Source organism: Hyla sarda, chromosome 2 (assembly GCF_029499605.1).
Source record: "Hyla sarda isolate aHylSar1 chromosome 2, aHylSar1.hap1, whole genome shotgun sequence".
In the NCBI taxonomy this organism is placed as follows: domain Eukaryota; kingdom Metazoa; phylum Chordata; class Amphibia; order Anura; family Hylidae; genus Hyla; species Hyla sarda.
In genome coordinates, this window is record NC_079190.1 from 455,748,766 (window position 1) to 455,769,196 (window position 20,431).

Consider the following 20,431-nt stretch of genomic DNA (forward strand, 5'->3'; position numbering starts at 1 on the left):
TATCAAGGGGTTTAGTCAGGTTTTCTTTACTATAATTGTCGCAAAATTGTCGCAACTGCGACTACGTGTGTTTTCGTGCGACAATTTGCGTGAAGAACAAGAAAAGCAAGAAAATTCAAACTTGCTTACGTAGTTAATTTTTCAAAATGGATTTGCTTTAGTCAGGTATTCATTAACTGCGACAGTCGCAGCTGCTCAATAAAAAGTCGCAACTGCCTTAAAAATTTACTATATTTACTCCAGCTCCAACATGGAGCAGGAAAAGCTACTGCCGCCCGGGCTCTGACATACTTTCTCCCCGCTACCCTTACTTCGCTACAGGGACACTGCAGTGATTTACATCCCCCCCCCCCCCCCCTCTCACCTGCCAGCGCCACACAACTCCCATCTGTCTGCTAACCGTTGCAAGACTACAAGTCCCAGCATGCCCTTACAGTGAGGACACGCTGGGAGTTGTAGTCTCGTAGCAGCGGGAGCTGAGAGGCGCGGGCGGGAGACAAGGGGGGGATGTATATCAGTGTCCCCATCATTATTAAGTGAGGGTAGCGGGGAGGCAGTATGAGGAGCCCGGGCGGCTGCACTGTAATGTCAGCCTGGGCTCCTTATAACATATACCGGCGCCACAGACTCCTAAATCCCCTGTTGTCATTTCACATTTCCCGCTGGGTCCTGTGATTGGCCAGGACCAGCAGCCAATCAGAGGACCCGACCGGAACAGTGACATGATTAGCACCCCCCCCCCCCCGGCCTTCACCTGCACTGTGCCTGGCCTCCGCCCCCACCAGTACCCCTCTACTCCAACCAGCCCCCCGGCCTTCACCTGCACTGTGCCCGGCCTCCGCCCCCACCAGTACCCCTCTACTCCTCCCAGCCCCCCGGCCTTCACCTGCACTGTGCCCGGCCTCTGCCCCCACCAGTACCCCTCTAATCCCCCCAGCCCCCCGGCCTTCACCTGAACTGTGCCCGGCCTCCGCTCCTACGTCTTCGGTTGCGCCGGCCTGACGTCCCTCCGTCAGTGACGTCACTTGCAGGGCACCCGGAGAGGAGGAGCGCTGCGCTGGATGGGCGAGTGTGTGTGTTTGTCTCTCTGTCTGCCTCTATCTCTGTCTGTGTGTCTCTGTCTGTGTGTGACTCTATGTGTGTTTGTGTGTGACTGTGTGTGTGTGACTGTGTGTGATTCTCTGTGTGTGTGTCCCCGGGCTCCCTTTGCAGGACTACAACTCTCAGCATGCCCTTACTGTAAGGACATGCTCAGAGTTGTAGTTGTGCAGTGCAGGCGAATGACAAGCTTGTCCCCTGCCCCCAGCTGCAGGACTACAACTCCCAGCATGTCCTTACTGTAAGGGCATGCTGGGAGTTGTAGTCCTGCAGCTGGGGGCAGGAGACACGCTTGTCACTTGCCCACACATCTCCTGCACCACACAACTACAACTCCTAGCATGTCCCTGCTGTAAGGGCATGCTGGGAGTTGTAGTCGTGCGGGGCGGGAGATGTGCGAGCAGGGGATAATAAATGTGCTAACCCATTTTTTTTCTTATTAGAGATGAGCGAACTTACAGTAAATTTGATTTGTCACGAACTTCTCGGCTCGGCAGTTGATGGTTTATCCCGCATAAATTAGTTCAGCTTTCAGGTGTTCCGGTGGGCTGGAAAAGATGGATACAGTCCTAGGAAAGAGTCTCCTAGGACTGTATCCACCTTTTCCAGCCCACGGGAGCACCTGAAAGCTGAACTAATTTATGCAGGATAAGTCATCAATTACCGCGCCGAGACGTTCGTGACGAATCGAATTTACTGTAAGTTCGCTCATCTCTACTTCTCATTTCAGATCCGTGTATCCTGTGGACTCCTTCGGATTCGGTGGACTACTTCGATGACGAGGGCTTGTGGGGGAGTGTTTTTTGTAATAATTTTTTTTTTAACCTGTTGTGTTTTTTCCTTACTTTACTTGACAGGCTTAGTAGTGGAAGCTGTCTTATAGATGGAGTCCATTACTTAGCTGGGCTTAGCGTTAGCCACAAAAACAGCTAACCCTAACCCCCAATTATTACCCCGGTACCCAACGCCACAGGGGTGCCGGGAAGAGATGGTAGCAACAGGCCCGGAGCGTCAAAAATGGCGCTCCTGGGCCTAGGCGGTAACAGGCTGGCATAATTAAGGCTGGGGAGGGCCAGTAACAATGGTCCTCGCCCACCCTGGTAATGTCAGGCTGTTACTGTTTGGTTTGTATTTGGCTGAGAATAAAAATAGGGGGGACCCTATGCGTTTTATTTTTAATTTTTATTTTTTATAAATAATTAAATATTTAAATTAAAACACATAGGGTCCCCCCTATTTTTATTCTCAGCCAAATACCAACCAAACAGTAACAGCCTGACGTTACCAGGATGGGAGAGGACCATTGTTACTGGCCCTCCCCAGCCTTAATAACGCCAGCCTGTTACCGCCTAGTATTGGAGTATTGGAGTTTACTGAAAATAGAACAAAAATATGGTACATTATTTTCACATTAAAGGGGACATTATCCATCACCCCACAAAAGGACAAAAAATTAATGTCAGAGGTTTTTTACTTGCAACTTGAGTAATGTATTTAGTTACTAAAATGCCCCTGTGGCAAATACTACATTGGGCAGACATCAAGAAATATAAAAGTACGATTGAACATGCCTTGAAAAATGAACAGGATGAGACAGACATAACATCCAATAAATATGGTGAAACCACAGTCGCATGGCACTTTAAACAACAAGGTCATCAAATTTCTGAGTTACGGTGGCAAGTTGTGGAACAGGTTAGTGTTCACACAAATGAAAATCTGAATCGGAAACACCTGCTCTAACGCAAGACATTTTGGATTACAGAACTCGAAACATTAATACCGAAAGGTATGAATGAACAATGTAGCTTTAATGCATTTTTGTAAGTTCCATGTAGCGTTTTATAAGTTATGAAAAACTTCTAAAAAAATGTGCACTTTAAAATTCTGTAAAGCTTTGTTTATTATACGCAGTTGTGGAATCCTTACTTAGGTGTTCAAGCTCCCAGCAGTCAATGCGCATGAATAAGGGGGTCCGCCCCTGAAATGTTGTGCCATGACTGGTGAAACTATGGTCTATGCTGCTAAAATGCTGTCATAAAAAGTCTTGTGAGACAAGCCGATGTGCAATATGAATAAAGAAACGAGGAAATAAATCCGGAAGAATTTTTTAAAGAAATCGGGAGTTATGTTTCAAATGTATACTCACCTACACAGATGAATTCAGTTGGCGTATGGTCAGCATACATTTGCCCTACACACGTGTATTACTAAGATGGTCTAGTGAGTCTAATGGTGCTCTAATTGTATGGGCTATCCTATGATCATACTTTCTATCTAGGAACATAATTGTGCTGTTGTTATTTGGACTTAGCCAAGAAACATAGCCAGACAGCTAGCGCCTTCATTATTTCAGGAAGCACAGGGAGGAGAATGAAGCTCACTATTGGTGTTGAAACATCACAACTTATCCGAGAAGCTCTACTTCTGGCACTATGCAATTTGGGTTTTCAAAATTGAAGTGTTTTTCAGTAACTTTCGATCATTTATATTTGAAAAACACAAAAAATTTCTTTGCCTAATCACACAAACCCTTTTATCCATACACAATGGCCCTGATGTACTATTGTAAATCCAACATGTTTTGTCCGGTTGTGCGACAGATTCTGTCTCATTGCGCCAGAATTCTGTCTTGCCCAGAAATGAAAAACCCGACCAACTCTCCATTTTACTGAGAAAAACAGAAAAGGGGCGTGTCTGAAAGTGGAAAAGGGGCATGGTCACAGAAAAAGGGGCGTGTTCCGACAATTTTACAAAAACCCAACATATTGGCCCTGATTTACTATTGTAAACCCGATATGTTTTGTCGGGTTGTGCGCCAGAAATTCTGTCTGCGCTAGAATGGGCGCCAAGAATTGAAAAAAAAAACGACTAACTCTCCATTTTACTGAAAAAACCTGAAATAGGGGTTTGGTTATTGGTGAAAGGGGGTGTGATCACCAAAAAGGGTCATGTTCCTGACATTTTTACAAAACCCCGGCATATTTACTAAGGTTTCCACAGAAAATGTAGTGGATTTGAGCTGAGGAAAACCCTACAGATCAGATCATGTGTAAAAAAGCATAGGGAAAAGTGCAAAATGTAGGGAAACCTTAGTAAATACTGTGGAAATTTTTTTGTAGGAAATTAAAACACACAAAGAAACCTACACTCCACTTTTAGTAAATCACGGTCAATGTGTGAAGGCAACCTTTTGTTTCTCTAAAGAGCAGATTCCATTCTGTTTGTGCCTTTTTGGAGAATATGCCTTATTAGTGTGTAGAATTGGGACCTCTTGGTCTCTGTTTTGCAACATATGGTGGCAATTATCTTCTGCAACAACAGAGAAAGACAGAGACCTTAAAGGGGTACTCCAGTGTTTTAGCACTTATCCTCTATGCTGTGACACCAAAGGTGGGGTTGTAACGCTGAGGAAGAAGACTACTTATCTGGATAAGTTGAGCCAGCAGAGATGGGGCTCTGTTCAAGAGGTTGCGGGGGTCCCAACAGTTGGACCTCACATTCCGCGATCAGATACTTCTTCCCTATCCTGTGAATAGGACATAAGTGCTAAAACACTGGAGTACCCCTTTAATTACACAACTGAGAAATCTGTGACATCTGCATGTGAGATCTCCACCATATCCTGTAACAACAGTGCAAACATGTAATACAGCAGTCTACCCTGGAACTGACTATGGATAAATGCATATCCATACATTAAGGATCATAAATGATAAATCCACAAGTACAGTATCAGTTCAGCCAGATTATCCTACTCCTCCTGGCACTTACATCACGTGACTTTTTGGGGAAACTGCTTGGAGAAGTGGAAATAGACCTGAAATGTTTTGTGACATAAGTGCCAGGAGGAGTAGGATATTCTGGTCGTCTCCATTGTGATCAGCTGACCTGCCATATTGTTCCTGTGGATTTACCAAGGTTCAGCAGATTAAAAGGATCATTGATGTTCTCCTCGGTGGTGTGGATATGCATGTATGGCTTATGAGCAATTGGCTGCTGCGTCCAGATGCAAAGTAAATAAACTGATGGCAGAGCACATGTTCTCAGCTCTTTGCATTGAAGTCTAAGGGTCTATTCACACAGCGGAATTCTGCCTCAAATTAAGTTCACACTTCTGAATTTCCACTTGCGGAATTCCGCTTGGGAGTGCGGAATCCCATAGAAGTCTATGGGCTTTAATTTGAGGTGGTACTCCGCAGGTGGAAAATCTGCCGTGTGAATAGACTTTAAGAGTACTGAGAACTAAGGAAGGAAACCCATTCTCAAGAGTTGGCAAAATCCCTTCCTATAATAACTGTTTCTGGGAAACCATTGGGAAATCCACGAAACCAATACTTAGCTGTCATCCGTCTGTCTTGAAATCCTGTTATGGAAGTTAATTATCTGCATAACACTAGTAATATAGAAAACCCATTTTCATACACCCAATTAGGTACCTCCGCAATCTCCGGGCCTACAGTGGCAACATCGGGAACACAAAAGCTTCAAGCTTGACGTCACGCCATGCCTTCTCCATTCATGTCTATGGGAGAGGACGGTTAATATGTAGCCATCAAGCCTCCTGCCATAGACATGAATGGATGGGGTGTGGCAGCTATAGTCGCCAGTCATCCTTCATAGAGCAGAGTTCACTCCGTGTACCAGATGACTGAGGTTCCACAGCGGATAGGGCATAAGATGTTTTCCGACGGAATATCCCTTTAAGGAGAGATTGGAGAAAATCGGTGTTGGACCTGTGAGAGTGGCCACATTGGCTGCCAGCCTTATTTTCCAAAAGACAGACTTGATAAATAGCTAAATAAAATGCACAATGACATATATATTAAGGCATCCATCATGCTGAAGGAAGAACTATTTAATTCCATTGAGTCTATGTGTTTGAGTCATTCAGCAACTTCTGATCTCATTCCAAGTTTACCTGTACAGCTGCACGTTCCCCGCTCCCCGTACATTACATGCCTTCCTTGTCATAGTCTCCTTTGTTCATAGATTATGGTTTGAATACAATTGATTATAGTTGGAAGCCTGGCCCGTCACTTTCTGCCAACAATTTTCCGAAGCCGAAACAACCCATGAAATGAAAACATACCGCACCAGTAAAAAAGCTAAATGTTTGTTTTCTAAGTAAAAATGGCAAGAGACCATTCCATTAGGGGCTGGCACAACATCGTGTCTTTAAGATATTTCCTACTTTCTTCTAATTGTTTCTCTATTGCCAGTGTTCTGATGATTGAGCAGTGGGAGAGAAACGCATTAATCACTCATAAAACATTTAGATTCATCAGATCCACTCATTAACTACAAAACCAATCACCAGCAAGATCATTTGTCTTTCTTCATGTGAAAAATACATTTATTTTCTAAATGATGCAAGTTACTTTATGATGTGTTAAAGATGATACCTATTGTGGCATAGGATTTCATTATCATGTAGAACTTCAGGCCTCATAATAGGAGCCAGGATTTAGTCCTGGTTTAAGAAGACATGGTAGGGGCACCTTTGTTCCATAATTCCCTTTCAGTGACTGTGGTGCCACAGGGGTGCAAGCGATTCTTGTTAATTTGTGAACCAAGGGCACCGTTAGCCTATACATGGTCCGAGGTGGAGACAGCTTCTCCTGGGTCAGACACGGGGAGTAAGAAACACAGAGACGTCGGGTTAAGGATAACTGTCTTTTACTGAGCAGGTGTAGATGGTACAACAGACAGTACGTAGCAGAGTAGAAGGCATGCAGTGTAACTATTTAGAGCCCTGCTTCCTTGCTGGGACTTATGGTGCTTTTCACCCACTGGAATTATATGGACTTGAGATTTGATACTTGAAGATATCCCACGCTGACTAGGATTTAGACAAGGTCCAATGACTAACACAGCCAGGGCTTGACTCACCACTGTACGGAGAACACTTGCAGAATGGTGGGGCTGACTTGATTGCCTAAGATTTTTCTTAGGCTTCCCTCAGTATTCACAAAAATGTCTTCCTCCTCCTTTCCACACTGCAGTCCAAACCTCAACTGGGGCAACTCCTCCCCCCTACTCTATATGCAGGAGAATTTGGGGGTCCCCATTGGGCAGATAGGGTCAACTGGTAACTACTGCATCTCTTCCTTAAAGGTATAGTACATAAATAACATAATGAATGTAACAAACATAATGAATATAATAAAGTGCATGAACATAGTAAACATCTTCACAGTGGGCCCAACACAAGAGCAGCAGGCATGCCGAGGAGATCCGCTGAGCGCAGCCACCGGGAACACGCCGGAAGTACTGCCATTGCAGGCCATCAGTATATCTTGCCTCCATCTGTGAGAAAAGTTCTACTGTCCTCAATAACACCAATCTTAAGATCCCCTATCATCTCGGCTCTGGCGGCTGCCTATTTTGCCTATAGGCAGAGCAGGAGTAGTGCCATATTTTGTGTTTTACCATGGAATGTGTTACATGACTCAGCACTTTCCAGTGCTGGACTAAGGCTGCTTTATTGGCTGACACGCGCACACCCGCCCTCTACCATTGGTTCTTGCGCGTGTTACATGACCACCTGTAATGTGTGTGTAACACTGTTCTCTTCAGTGTGTGTTTGGCTCCCCAGCATTCATTCCCCGCTATGGGGATCACACTTGCGGGAGGAGAAGCAGGGCAGCGTCCGCGGGTCACATATCAATTATTCCCCGATGTGGGGGTGCTTGCAGGGGGGGGGGCAGAGGTAGGGGGAGAAGCTGTAAGCTCAGCTTCTTCCCTCACAAGTGTGGTCCCCAGAGGGAGAAGCAGAGATGCGCCCGCGGGTCGCATATCAATCATGTTCCCAATGGGGACATTGTGTTTGCGGGTCGGAGAAGCTGTCAGCTCTGCTTCTCCCCTGCAAGCGTGATCCCCATAGCGGAATGAATGCTGTGGGAGCCAAACACACACTGAAGAGAATAGTGTTCAGTGTACACACACAGTATAGGTGGTCATGTGTGACGCACACAACCCCCCCAAGAACCAAAGGTAGTGGGCGTGTCAGCCAATAAAGCAGCCTTAGTCCAGCACTGGAAAGTGCTGAGTCATGTAACACATTCCATGGCAAAACCCAAAATATGGCACTTCACCGGCCCCATAGGTATCCCCTTACAGAAAGTTTGGTTTGATGCTCCTTTATTTGCAGAAAATTATGTTTTGTATTGTACTTAAACTGTTTTAACATTTTAACATTGTGTTTACATGTTATTGTTTATTCTTGTGGCATCTATGCAGTTTGACAATGTGGCAACAAGAAGGCTCATCAGTGGGCAATATGTGGCCATTATGGGGGTTTTCTGGGACTAAATGATTCATGGCCTCTCCACAGACCAATAAGTAGGCATGAATGTTGGATTTCAACTGCCCAACTCTTTTGTTCTCAAGGAAATAATCCACCATTGGAGCTGTCTGGAAGGACCTTTCTTCCTTCTCTTCAGAACACATAACGTTCAGCCAAAAGCTATTGTATATGTATTGTCAGTTTAACCAACAGTCCAAACTTTAAGCTCTGTAAGCACTCCTCACCTACAGAGTCGCCTTCGAGACACCAGGCTCTAGGTATAACTGATACCTCTGCCCTATCTATAGGAAACCTTCTGACATTGAATAATTTATATCAGTTCCTACAACTGTTTCTATGCCCATTTCCACTAAAAACCCAAGGGTGCGTCAACGTAATTTTAGAAGAAGTAGACACAGCATTCTAGTATGGCCCACAGAGGTTGAGGGGGCCCGTTTATATGCAAGAACATTGTAACTTTTTCTAGGGAATGACAAGTTTGTAGCTTTCGTCTATTTAGCACTGCCATGTAGGCTCTGGCATTGTTATACATACCTTTAATAATTGTTACTTACTGTTGCTGTTACCTGTCATTAAAACATCACTGTCAAGCTGAGACTGCAGCAGGTCTAAGTCCTAAGACCTGCAGCGTCCCCTATTTATAAACAGTGAAGTGAGCAGGAGCACACTCCATTCTACAATTACGACCTTTTTCTCTTCATAGTTTTATGCTGTGAAAGGGTTGGGTTTGAGTGACAGCCGGGGACAGAGGTGCGCACTGCCAAGCACTGTAACTTGCTGTTACTCACAAACCCAGCAGGACTGAGACTTCGTAAAAACTCAACTTTTGACTTGTATGAGTAACGTCAAAATGTTAGAAACATAAAATGTGTCAGCAGATAAGAATCATTCAGTCTATCTAGCCTGCCCAATATTCTATATACTATGACTAGTCCCTGGCCCTATGTTATCTGAAGGGTTGCCTTATGCCTATCCCATCTAATATGAAGGATAGCCTTATGACTTTAAGCTTAAACTCCTTCACTGTATTTGCAGCTACCACTTCTGCAGGGAGGCTATTCCATGCATTCACTACTCTCTCAGTAAAGTAATACTTCCTCATGTTACTGCAGAAACCTTTGCCCCAATAATATAAAACTATGCCCTCTTGTGGTAGTTTTTCTTCAATTAAATATACTCTCCTCCTTTACCGTGTTGATTCTCTTTACGTATTTAAAAGTATCTATCATATCCAGTTTATGCTCTTGTAATGTTGTAGCTATAGATTATGCAGAGATAGTACGGCTGAGGTGCCAAATCAGAAAACACCAGCATTGTAAGTACCATGTGGTAGGTTGATAGCAGTGGATACCAGGAGCCTCAAGTAACTTATTTGCCAATATAGAAATGAAAACAAGCTGGCACTAAATTCTGTACCTGCAATACACCATGTTTATATGTTTAGCTTTCAATTCAGGATATTATTTTCCCATTTGCACAGATGTGTGAAAGGCCACAGAACAACAACCGTCACAGTGATACATATACTTTATGCGTTTCAAATTGATAATGTGTAAGAGAGTTATAAAAATACCGCTATACAAGACGTTGAAGAAACTTTGCAGATTGTATTTCAGTAAGACGTTGTTTATTTCATGCTAATGGAGTAGAATACTACAAATATGTCATCGTGTAAGAAGAAAGCAACATGGTTAAGAGGCAAAGACGATATCGATAGCATGCCGTCTTGTGTTTTCTCATGGTTGGGTTGGAGAGTCCTACCTTCACCCTATGTAGTTTACATGCTGCACCTGACAGCTTTATCTCCTCATTCGCAAAAGAGATTGACAACCCAATTAAATTACATCTGCTAGAGGTTAGTGAAGGGGTGCCCATCATCCCGGTTGTGTTCTCGTCACGTCGCTCCCTACAGTGCTTCACTGGCACTATTTCTCAATGACATGTACGTAGCCTTGGAAATGTTTACAATACAGAAGCATCGTACGGAAGGATTATTCATTTTCCTTACTATGTACAGTTATGTTATATAGCACATTTGTCACTAAACTTATCAAATAATTTGTGAGAGGTACTATAGCCACAAGGGGTGCCATTTTAATTTCCAGATACAAATGTTGCAGGCTGGGTTTTTGGTATAACTCTTTGAAGCTACATTCCCTGTAGGCAAGTGTTTCCCAACCAGGGTGCCTCCGGCCATTGCATGCTGGGAGTTGTAGTTTTGCAAACAGCTGGAGGCACCCTGGTTAGGAAACATAGTCAAAGAGTTCAACCGCTTTATGCCTAGAGTTGGCACTCCAGATTCCTTATTGTGCACTTATTATTGGGTGTAAAGTGAGCAGCGATGCATACAGTGTGGGGGAGATGTAACAAAACATGTGCAGAATAAAAGTTGACTAGATGTCCATAGCGACCAATTAGATTGCTTCTTTTATTTGTCAGAGGCTTTTTTTTTAAACATATTTATGGGTAACTAGTCAGCTTTTCCTCTGATAAATCTCCCCCAGTATGTATTGCTGCTCACTACCGTTCATTTACTTGCCCATGTGCTCTTGCACCTGGCCTGGAAAAGGCCAAGAGAGCGGCAATGCTTCTGTATGTACATTATTTGGTGCTCTACACTGATACTGTAGCATGCCACTAAAAATATATAAAGCCTGTTTGAGCACAGGGTAAAGCCAACCAGCTGAGGCAAAGCTAAAGTAACAAGATGGGGATGCATCCTTATAGTTCGGGCAGCGGCCATTATAACACTGGGCTCTGTTAGGATTTTAATTGCGCCATGGTCAGGGCTGGTGCAAGGATTATGCTTACGTCACGGTTACATTTTATTAGTTCAGGCATTTTTGTGGTGATATCTGATATGTTTATTTTTGTTAATCTTATTTTATTAGAAACATTAGAAATAAAGGACAGGTGTTTTAAACTTTTCTTAGGGGAGGGGCTTATTCATGCTTATTCACAATTATCAATACTTCTTTTTTTATTCTATTCAATATCTTTTAGTCCACATAAGCACAGCATTGATCAGTTGTGTTTCTCAGCCTGCCGAAGCAGACAGGAAAAGCAGAGCGTCATTGGGATGCCACGGAGGCAGGTACCTCTGCCCATCATGTATTCTGATTAGAACCCCTATCCAGCCTTCAACATTATTTTAGTACTTTTAGATGCTGCAATCGATTTTGATTGTGACATCTAAAGGGTTTTCAATCATGCTGATGTCCGGCATTAGCGGTGAGTTTCGGCTGCTCACCGGCTATGAAGCACTCTTGAGCAAGCATTATACACTTGGACCGTGACCAGGGAGCACAAGGTATTAATACATCACAAGGCCCTGTTCCGCTACTGAGAAGTAGCTTCTAGTAAATCCTATTTTGTTCAGCATTTTTTAAGAAAGATACAATGGAGGATTCCAATGGAACGTCAGACTCAGGTGTGAACACAGCCTTAACCTGAACCAGGATATATAAGCACACATAAAAACTAAACCATGAAATCTGTTTTAAAGAAAAATAATTATATTTTGGACTTGAAATCTGTAAACTTCAAGGGGATTGGAGGCAGCCTGACCATTTTATGAATGTCAGAAGACAACGCCGCAGTTTGCATTCTTAATGGCCTTCCATGTACAATATGTGTCCTTGTTTTACTGCGTGTGTAGTAATTCAGCTGAACTCGGCTTTTACTGTCTTTCGCAGTCTGTCGAGTCCTCTGAGATTCTCTTCACAGATAAGCAGTTGGTTAAATCTTTTTACCTTGGTTACTGGTCTAATTCTTCCCAGATCAATAAAGTCTAAAATGAATTACTGTTGAAAGGATATTGCACCTGTAAAGCGAGTTAATAGTGGAATCACGCTGTGCCTCTCCCCAGTGGATGTGCAGTCTTAGGAATCCATGGCTTGCTCATACTGTAATGTCTATTGACTAGGGGTTTTATACATTGGAAAATGGAAAAAGGGGCCTTTCAAAGGGATAAAATACACTTCTCAAAATAAAGGGAACACTAATCTAACACATCCTAAATCTGAATGAATGAACTAATCGTATAAAATACTATTGTCTTTACATAGTGAATGTGCTGACAACAAAATCACACAAAAATGATCAATGGAAATCAAATCAACCCATGGAGGTCTGTATATGGAGTCAAACTCAAAATCAAAGTGGAAAACCACACTACAGGCTGGTTCAACTTTGATGTAATGTCCTTCAAAACAAGTCAAAATGAGGCTCAGTAGTGTGTGTGGCCTCCGCGTGCGCGTATGACCTCCCTACAATGCTTGGGCATGCTCCTGATGGTGTGGCAGATGGTCTCCTGAGGGATGTTCTGGACAACTCCTGGACTGTCTGTGGTGCAACATGGTGTTGGTGGATGGAGCAAGACATGATGTCCCAGATGTGCTCAATCGGATTCAGGTCTGGGGAACGGGTGGGCCAGTCCATAGCATCAATGCCTTCCTCTTGCAGGAACTGCTGACACACTCCAGCCACATGAGGTCTAGCATTGTCTTGCATTAGGAGGAACCCAGGGCCAACCGCACCAGCACCTCACAAGGGGTCTGAGGATATCATCTCTGTACCGAATGGTAGTCAGGCTACTTCTGGCAAGCACATGGAGGGCTGTATGGCCCCCCAAAGAAATGCCACCCCCCCATCACTGACCCACCACCAAACCGGTCATGCTGGAGGATGTTGCAGGCAGCAGAACGTTCTCCACGGCATCTGCAGACTCTGTCACGTCTGTCACATGTGCTCAATGTAAAGCTGCTTTCATCTGTGAAGAGCACAGGGTGCCAGTGGCAAATTTGCCAATCTTGGTGTTCTCTGGCAAATGCCAAATGTCCTGCATGGTGTTGGGCTGTAAGCACAACCCACACATGTGGACGTCGGGCCCTCATACCATCCTCATAGAGTCTGTTTCTGACCGTTTGAGTGGACACATTCACATTTGTGGCCTGCTGGAGGTCATTTTGCAGGGCCCTGGCAGTGCTCCTCCTTCTCCTCCTTGCACAAAGGCGGAGGTAGTGGTCCTGCTGCTGGTTGTTGCCCTCCTATGGCCTCCTCCACCTCTCCTGGTAGTGCCTCCATGCTCTGGACACTACGGTAACAGACAGAGCAAACCTTCTTGCCACAGCTCGCATTGATGTGCAATCCTGGATGAGCTGCACCCAGCTGTGGGTTGTAGACTCCGTTTCATGCTACCACTAGAGTGAAAGCACCGTCAGCATTCAAAAGTGACCAAAACATCAGCCAGGAAGCATAGGAACTGAGAAATGGTCTGTGGTCACCACCTGCAGAACCACTCCTTTATTAGGGGTGTCTTGCTAATTGCCTATAATTTCCACCTGTTGTCTGTTCCACTTGCAAAACAGCATGTGAAATTGATTGTCAATCAGTGTTGCTTCCTGAGTGGACAGTGTGATTTCACAGAAGTGTGATTGACTTGGAGTTATATTGTGTTGTTTAAGTGTTCCCTTTATTTTCTGAGCAGTGTACAAATGCATGTGTTTCCTTTGCAAAATCAAATTGCAGTTTTAAGGGCAAGTTTGTTAAGAAAACTTAAACAATTGAATATATATATATATATATATATATATATATATATATATATATACATATGTGTGTGTGTGTGTATATATATATATATATACAAACAACAAAAACGTGGTTTCAAATGGCTGGAAGTGCTCAACCCCAAATGCGGTTGTGCATTTATACTGGGGGAGCAGATCCTGCCCTTGTAGTCCGTTGCTAGGGGCGATCCCCAGCATAAAAATGCATACAATGGAGGATGCCTGCAGCGGACTACAAGTGCCACAATAGAATCCTACACCAGATAAACGGTGTGGATATGTAACAATTAGAATACAATACAAGAATATGGATGCACTACTGTGGTAGATGTAAACAATACATTGGCTATCCCTCAACACTGATGTTAAAATTGAGACATTCGCCAGTGTATCCTTATATGAAGGACACACCAGAGCCCGCACACCAACGCCAAGGTTTCTCATTTTGGTGCGAGACCTAACGCTAGTCCTACCTGTGCTTGATAAACAGAACAGGGGCCAGTGGGCCTCATTATTTCATAGTTTCACATTTGCATCTATTACACCATAGCTGTATAGCTCTCCATGTTTTAACTGCATATTCATGTTGCACCTATATCCTTGTGCTGGCAGTGTGCTGCTGCATTCTTCTGTTGCTGTATATATATATATATATATATATATATATATATATATATATGTATGTATATATATATATATATATATATATATATATATATATATATATATACACATATATACAGTGGGGCAAAAAAGTACACATTGTCTGATTTTAAAGAATTTATTTGCAAATTATGGTGGAAAATAAGTATTTGGTCTCCTACAAACAGGCAAGATTTCTGGCTCTCACAGACCTGTAACTTCTTCTTTAAGAGTCTCCTCTGTCCTCCACTCCTTACCTGTATTAATGGCACCTGTTTAAACTTGTTATCAGTATAAAAGACACCTGTCCACAACCTCAAACAGTCACACTCCAAACTGCACTATGGCCAAGACCAAAGAGCTGTCAAAGGACACCAGAAACAAAATTGTAGACCTACACCAGGCTGGGAAGACTGATTCTGCAATAGGCAAGCAGCTTGGTGTAAAGAAATCAACTGTGGGAGCAATTATTCGAAAATGGAAGACATACAAAACCACTGATAATGTCCCTTGATCTGGGGCTCCACGCAAGATCTCACCCAGTGGTGTCAAAAGGATCACAAGAATGGTGAACAAAAATCCCAGACCGTTACGGGGGACCTAGTGAATGACCTGCAGAGAGCTGGGACCAAAGTATCAAATGCTACCATCATTAACATACTATGCTGCCAGGGACTCCAATCATGCAGTGATCTGAAGTTTGCTAGAGAACATTTGGATGATCCAGAAGAGTATTAGGAGAATGTCATATGGTCAGATGAAACCGAGGTAGAACTTTTTGGTAAAAACTCAACTCATCGTGTTTGGAGAAGAAAGAATGCTGCATTGCATCCAAAGAACACCGTACCTACTGTGAAGCTTGGGGGTGGAAACATCATGCTTTGGGGCTCTTTTTCTGCTAAGGGACCAGGACGATTGATCTGTGTAAAGGAAAGAATGAATAGGGCCATGTATCTTGAGATTTTAAGTTAAAACCTCCTTCCATCAGTAAGGGCATTGAAGATGAAACGTGGCTGGGTCTTTCAGCATGGCAATGATCCCAAACACACCACCCGGGCGACGAAGGAGCATTTCAAGGTCCTGGAGTGGCCTAGCCAGTCTCCAGATCTCAACCCCATAGAAAACCTTTTGAGGGAGTTAAAAGTCCGTGTTGCCCAACGACAGCCCTAATACATCACTGCTCTAGAGGAGATCTGCATGGAGGAATGGGCCAAAATACCAGCAACAGTGTGTGAAAACTTTGTGAAGACTTACAGAAAACATTCGACCTCTGTCATTGCCAACAAGGTTATATAACAAAGTATGTATATGAACTTTTGTTATTGACCAAATACTTATTTTCCACCATAATTTGCAAATAAATTCTTTAGAAATCAGACAATGAGATTCTATGGATTCCCCCCCCCCCCCCCCCCCCATTATGTCTCTCATCCTTATAAGTGGCAATTGGTGGCTGACTAAATACTTTTTTGCCCCACTGTGTGTGTGTGTATATATATATAAAACTCAATGTGTGTGTGAATGTGTGTGTGTGTGTGTGTGTATGTGTGTATGTTCCAGAATCACGTCCAAACGGCTAAATATATTAAGATGAAACTTGGCACACAAGTTACTTATATGTCAACAACAAACATAGGATAGGTGATTTAACCCTTACTTATCCCCATTATATTTTACTTCATAACTTCCAAACGGCTGGAGATATATCGATAATACCTGGTCAAATGTTACTTATATGTCCACTTAAAATATGGGATAGTTAATTTAACCCTTAACTACCCCCATTTGTGAGGGTCAGGGTTTTTGTTTAAAGTCCCATGCAAATCAATGGGAAATGTATGTTCCCACATAACTTTCGTATGGCTGGAGATATTTCAATACCTGGTACACATATTACGGGTCAGGATATGAGGTCGGGATAGGAGGTCTGCATAGGAGGTCGCGATAAGAGGTCCAGATAGGACAACGGGATAGGTGGTCGGGATAGGAGGTTGGGATAGGAGGTCGGAATAGGAAGACGGGATAGGAGGATGGGATATGAGGACGGGATAGGAGGTTGGCATAGGAGGTCAGGATAGGAGGTCAAGATAGGAGGACAGGTCCATATAATAGTTTGGTATCAACTAAAGTGCTGGCTGACTTATTCTTTGTCTGTATTGCACATACGGGGGAGTGGCTACCTCCATGTTGGCCGTGCACCCCACCCACCTCTATCAGGTGTGTATATAAGGTGGCTTGGATGTTCCAGATCCTGCCATGCTTACTGAACTGTTCACACAGAGGCATATTCACAGTGTAGGGTCCGTCCCAGGAGGCTACCTTATCGCGGTGGGACGGTCCAAGCTATTTGACCGCCGGCGGAGACAAATTTGCGAGCTAAGTGCCTCATTATTTCATAGTTTCACATTTGCATCTATTACACCATAGCTGTATAGCTCTCCATGTTTTAACTGCATATTCATGTTGCACCTATATCCTTGTGCTGGCAGTGTGCTGCTGCATTCTTCTGTTGCTGTATATCTAGCCTAGTAGCGTGCACCTGTAGGCCAGGTCCATATAATAGTTTGGTATCAACTAAAGTGCTGGCTGACTTATTCTTTGTCTGTATTGCACATACGGGGGAGTGGCTACCTCCATGTTGGCCGTGCACCCCACCCACCTCTATCAGGTGTGTATATAAGGTGGCTTGGATGTTCCAGATCCTGCCATGCTTACTGAACTGTTCACACAGAGGCATATTCACAGTGTAGGGTCCGTCCCAGGAGGCTACCTTATCGCGGTGGGACGGTCCAAGCTATTTGACCGCCGGCGGAGACAAATTTGCGAGCTAAGTGCCTCATTATTTCATAGTTTCACATTTGCATCTATTACACCATAGCTGTATAGCTCTCCATGTTTTAACTGCATATTCATGTTGCACCTATATCCTTGTGCTGGCAGTGTGCTGCTGCATTCTTCTGTTGCTGTATATCTAGCCTAGTAGCGTGCACCTGTAGGCCAGGTCCATATAATAATTTGGTATCAACTAAAGTGCTGGCTGACTTATTCTTTGTCTGTATTGCACATACGGGGGAGTGGCTACCTCCATGTTGGCCGTGCACCCCACCCACCTCTATCAGGTGTGTATATAAGGTGGCTTGGATGTTCCAGATCCTGCCATGCTTACTGAACTGTTCACACAGAGGCATATTCACAGTGTAGGGTCCGTCCCAGGAGGCTACCTTATCGCGGTGGGACGGTCCAAGCTATTTGACCGCCGGCGGAGACAAATTTGCGAGCTAAGTGCCTCATTATTTCATAGTTTCACATTTGCATCTATTACACCATAGCTGTATAGCTCTCCATGTTTTAACTGCATATTCATGTTGCACCTATATCCTTGTGCTGGCAGTGTGCTGCTGCATTCTTCTGTTGCTGTATATCTAGCCTAGTAGCGTGCACCTGTAGGCCAGGTCCATATAATAGTTTGGTATCAACTAAAGTGCTGTCTGACTTATTCTTTGTCTGTATTGCACATACGGGGGAGTGGCTACCTCCATGTTGGCCTTGCACCCCACCCACCTCTATCAGGTGTGTATATAAGGTGGCTTGGATGTTCCAGATCCTGCCATGCTTACTGAACTGTTCACACAGAGGCATATTCACAGTGTAGGGTCCGTCCCAGGAGGCTACCTTATCGCGGTGGGACGGTCCAAGCTATTTGACCGCCGGCGGAGACAAATTTGCGAGCTAAGTGCCTCATTATTTAATAGTTTCACATTTGCATCTATTACACCATAGCTGTATAGCTCTCCATGTTTTAACTGCATATTCATGTTGCACCTATATCCTTGTGCTGGCAGTGTGCTGCTGCATTCTTCTGTTGCTGTGTATATATATATATATATATATATATATATATATATATGTATATATATGTATATATATATATATATATATATATATATATATATATATATATATACACATATATACAGTGGGGCAAAAAAGTACACATTGTCTGATTTTACAGAATTTATTTGCAAATTATGGTGGAAAATAAGTATTTGGTCTCCTACAAACAGGCAAGATTTCTGGCTCTCACAGACCTGTAACTTCTTCTTTAAGAGTCTCCTCTGTCCTCCACTCCTTACCTGTATTAATGGCACCTGTTTAAACTTGTTATCAGTATAAAAGACACCTGTCCACAACCTCAAACAGTCACACTCCAAACTGCACTATGGCCAAGACCAAAGAGCTGTCAAAAGACACCAGAAACAAAATTGTAGACCTACACCAGGCTGGGAAGACTGAATCTGCAATAGGCAAGCAGCTTGGTGTAAAGAAATCAACTGTGGGAGCAATTATTCGAAAATGGAAGACATACAAGACCACTGATAATGTCCCCTTGATCTGGGGCTCCACGCAAGATCTCACCCAGTGGTGTCAAAAGGATCACAAGAATGGTGAACAAAAATCCCAGACCGTTACGGGGGACCTAGTGAATGACCTGCAGAGAGCTGGGACCAAAGTATCAAATGCTACCATCATTAACATACTATGCTGCCAGGGACTCCAATCATGCAGTGATTTGAAGTTTGCTAGAGAACATTTGGATGATCCAGAAGAGTATTAGGAGAATGTCATATGGTCAGATGAAACCGAGGTAGAACTTTTTGGTAAAAACTCAACTCATCGTGTTTGGAGAAGAAAGAATGCTGCATTGCATCCAAAGAACACCGTACCTACTGTGAAGCTTGGGGGTGGAAACATCATGCTTTGGGGCTCTTTTTCTGCTAAGGGACCAGGACGACTGATCTGTGTAAAGGAAAGAATGAATAGGGCCATGTATCTTGAGATTTTAAGTTAAAACCTCCTTCCATCAGTAAGGGCATTGAAGATGAAACGTGGCTGGGTCTTTCAGCATGGCAATGATCCCAAACACACCACCCGGGCGACGAAGGAGCATTTCAAGGTCCTGGAGTGGCCTAGCCAGTCTCCAGATCTCAACCCCATAGAAAACCTTTTGAGGGAGTTAAAAGTCCGTGTTGCCCAACGACAGCCCTAATACATCACTGCTCTAGAGGAGATCTGCATGGAGGAATGGGCCAAAATACCAGCAACAGTGTGTGAAAACTTTGTGAAGACTTACAGAAAACATTCGACCTCTGTCATTGCCAACAAGGTTATATAACAAAGTATGTATATGAACTTTTGTTATTGATCAAATACTTATTTTCCACCATAATTTGCAAATAAATTCTTTAGAAATCAGACAATGTGATTCTATGGATTCCCCCCCCCCCATTATGTCTCTCATCCTTATAAGTGGCAATTGGTGGCTGACTAAATACTTTTTTGCCCCACTGTGTGTGTATATATATATATATATATATATATATATATATATATATATATATATATATATAAAACTCAATGTGTGTGTGAATGTGTGTGTGTGTATGTGTGTATGTTCCAGAATCACGTCCAAACGGCTAAATATATTAAGATGAAACTTGGCACACAAGTTACTTATATGTCAACAACAAACATAGGATAGGTGATTTAACCCTTACTTATCCCCATTATATTTTACTTCATAACTTCCAAACGGCTGGAGATATATCGATAATACCTGGTCAAATGTTACTTATATGTCCACTTAAAATATGGGATAGTTAATTTAACCCTTAACTACCCCCATTTGTGAGGGTCAGGGTTTTTGTTTAAAGTCCCATGCAAATCAATGGGAAATGTATGTTCCCACATAACTTTCGTATGGCTGGAGATATTTCAATACCTGGTACACATATTACGGGTCAGGATATGAGGT

General features: G+C 43.4%; 1 long non-coding RNA gene across 1 annotated transcript in view; it reads right to left on the bottom strand.

Annotated features, from left to right (window-relative positions):
• Nucleotides 1–4,366, bottom strand: part of LOC130357049 (uncharacterized) — a 103,218-nt gene extending 98,852 nt beyond the window's left edge. Inside the window, exon 1 of the long non-coding RNA XR_008889086.1 lies at nucleotides 4,248–4,366. This is a non-coding gene — a long non-coding RNA (uncharacterized LOC130357049). The remainder of the gene's footprint in view (nucleotides 1–4,247) is intronic.
• Nucleotides 4,367–20,431: the final 16,065 nt, after the last annotated feature.